The following is a 3,312-nucleotide window of genomic DNA, read 5'->3' as shown; positions in this document are numbered from 1 at the left end:
CCACAGCAAAAGCTGTGGTTGATGTTGACAGAGGAGAATTGATCATTCAAGTGAATGAAGACTCCCTTGTGTTTAAAGCTCAAGGATATCCCTCTGTAACCATGGAGAGGAAGCATGAAGAGCTTCTCTCAATACAGAGTCAAGCAGAGCCCCCACAGTCAAACTCTAAGTTTGGTGTTGGGAGGCCACAACCAAACTCTAAGTTTGGTGTTGAACCCTCACATTCAAACAATAAGTTTGGTGTTGGGATGTTCCAACATTGCTCTGAACATCTGTGAGGCTCCATGAGAGTCCACTGTCAAGCTATTGACATTAAAGAAGCGCTTGTTGGGAGGCAACCCAATCTTTAATTATCTATGTTAAATTTCTATTTTCTTTTGTTATTTTATGTTTTCTGTAGGTTGATGATCATGTGAAGTCACAAAAACAATTGAAAAAGCAAAAACAAAGTGAAAAACAGAATGAAAAACAGAACACCCTGGAGGAGATAGTTACTGGCGTTTAAACGCCAGTAAAGGTAGCAGAATGGGCGTTAAACTCCCAATCTGGCACCATTTTGGGCGTTTAATGCCAGAAAAGGGCACCAGACTGGCGTTTAACGCCAGGAATGGGCAAGAAGCTGGCGTTAAACACCAGAAATGGGCAGCAGCCTAGTGTTTAATGCCAGGATTGGCAGAAAGGGGCGTTTTGCACGCCACTTGGTGCAGGGATGAGATATCCTTGACACCTCAGGATCTGTGGACCCCACAGGATCCCCACCTACCCCACCACTCTCTCTCTTCTTCACCATTCACCAATCACCTCAATACCTCTTCCCCAAAAACTCCTCACCTATCAAATACCACCATTCTCTTCACCACTCACATCCATCCTTCATAAAACCCCACCTACCTCACCATTCAAACTCAAACCACTTTCCCTCCCAAACCCACCCATAATGACCGAACCATACACACCCCTCTCACTCCTATATAAACCCATCTTCACTCTCTCATTTTCACACAACCTAAACACCACTTCTCCCCCTTGGCCGAAACATAAGGCCCACTCCATCTCCTCTATTTCTTCTTTTTCTACTCTCTTCTTTCTTCTTTTGCTCGAGGACGAGCAACCTTCTAAGTTTGGTGTGGTAAAAGCTAAAGGTTTTTGTTTTTCCATAACCATTTATGGCACCAAAGGCCGGAGAAACCTCTAGAAAGAGAAAAGGGAAGGGAAAAGCCTCCACCTCCGAGTCATGGGAGATGGAGAGAATCCTCTCAAGGGTGCATCAAGACCACTTCTATGAAATTGTGGCCAAGAAGAAAGTGATCCCCGAGGTCCCTTTTAAGCTCAAAAAGGGCGAATATCCAGAGATCTGACATGAGATATGAAGAAGAGGTTAGGAAGTTCTCACCAACCCCATTCAACAAGTCGGAATCTTAATGGTTCAAGAGTTCTATGCCAATGCATGGATCACCAAGAACCATGATCAAAGTGTGAACCCGGACCCTAAGAATTGGCTTACAATGTTTCCAGGGAATTACTTAGATTTTAGTCCGGAAAATGTAAGGTTGGCATTCAACTTGCCTATGATGCAAGGAGATGCACACCCATACACAAGAAGGGTCAACTTTGATCAAAGGTTGGACCAAGTCCTCATGGACGTCTGTGAAGAGGGCGCTCAATGGAAGAGAGATTCAAGAGGGAAGCTGGTTCAAGTAAGAAGGCATGACCTCAAGCCCATGGCTAGGGGATGGTTAGAGTTCATCCAATGCTCAATCATTCTCACTAGCAACCGGTCCGAAGCTACTATAGACCGGGCTATCATGATACATAGCATCATGATTGGAGAGGAAGCGGAAGTTCATGAGGTTATATCCCAATAACTCTGCAAGGTGGCGGACAAGTCTTCTCCTTTGGCAAGGTTAGCCTTCCCTCATCTCATCTGTCACTGATGAGCGGATATTTTATACGCTTTTTGGGGTTAATTTAATATAGTTTTTAGTATGTTTTAGTTAGTTTTTAGTTTATTTTCATTAGTTTCTAGGTAAAATTCATATTTATGGACTTTACTATGAGTTTGTGTGTTTTTCTATAATTTCAAGTATTTTCTGGCTGAAATTGAGGGAGCTGAGCAAAAATCTGATTCAGGCTGAAAAAGGACTGCTGATGCTGTTGGATCCTGACCTCTCTGCACTCGGAATGGAATTTTCGGAGTTGCAGGAGTCCAATTGACGCGCTTCCAATTGCGTTGAAAAGTAGACATCCAGTGCTTTCCAGCAATATATAATAGTTCATACTTTGCTCAAGGATAGATGACGTAAACTGGCGTTCAACGCCAGTTCCATGTTGCAGTCTGGCGTCGAGCGCCAGAAACACGTTACAAGTTGGAGTTCAACGCCAGAAACAGGTTACAGCCTGGCATTGAACGCCCAAAACAGCCCAGGCACGTGAGAAGCTTTAGTCTCAGCCCCAGCACACACCAAGTGGGCCCCAAAAGTGGATTTCTGCACTATCTATCATAGTTTACTCATTTTCTGTAAACCTAGGTTACTAGTTTAGTATTTAAACAACTTTTAGAGATTTATTTTGTATCTCATGACATTCTTAGATCTGAACTTTGTAATCTCTGACGGCATGAGTCTCTAAACTCCATTATTGGGGGTGAGGAGCTCTGCTGTGTTTTGATGAATTAATGCAAATATTTCTGTTTTCCATTCAAACATCCGTGTTCCTATCTAAGATATTCATTTGCGCTTAATTATAGAGAAGGTGATGATCCGTGACACTCATCACCTTCCTCAATCCATGAACGTGTGTCTGACAACCACCTCCGTTCTACATCAGATTGAATGAGTATCTCTTAGATTCCTTAATCAGAATCTCCGTGGTATAAGCTAGAATCCATTGGCAGCATCCTTGAGAATCCGGAAAGTCTAAACCTTGTCTGTGGTATTCCGAGTAGGATTCTGGGATTGGATGACTGTGACGAGCTTCAAACTCACGAGTGTTGGGCGTAGTGACAAACGAAAAAGGATAGTAAATCCTATTCCGGTATGATCGAGAACCTACAGTTGATTAGCCGTGCGGTGACAGCGCACCTGGACCATTTTCACTGAGAGGAAGGATGGTAGCCATTGACAACGGTGACCCACCAACACACAGCTTGCCATAGGAGGGACGTGCATGCGTGAAGACGAAGATAGGGAGAAAGCAGAGATTCAAAAGACAAAGCATCTCCAAAACTCCAACATATTCTCATTTACTGCATAACAAGTAACCTTTAATTCATACTCTCTTGTTCATTTGCAAGTCAATTAATAACCACAAATT

Source organism: Arachis ipaensis, chromosome B05 (assembly GCF_000816755.2).
Source record: "Arachis ipaensis cultivar K30076 chromosome B05, Araip1.1, whole genome shotgun sequence".
NCBI classification, from domain to species: domain Eukaryota; kingdom Viridiplantae; phylum Streptophyta; class Magnoliopsida; order Fabales; family Fabaceae; genus Arachis; species Arachis ipaensis.
The sequence above is the reverse complement of the archived record's forward strand: the minus strand, read 5'-3'. Positions refer to the sequence as shown.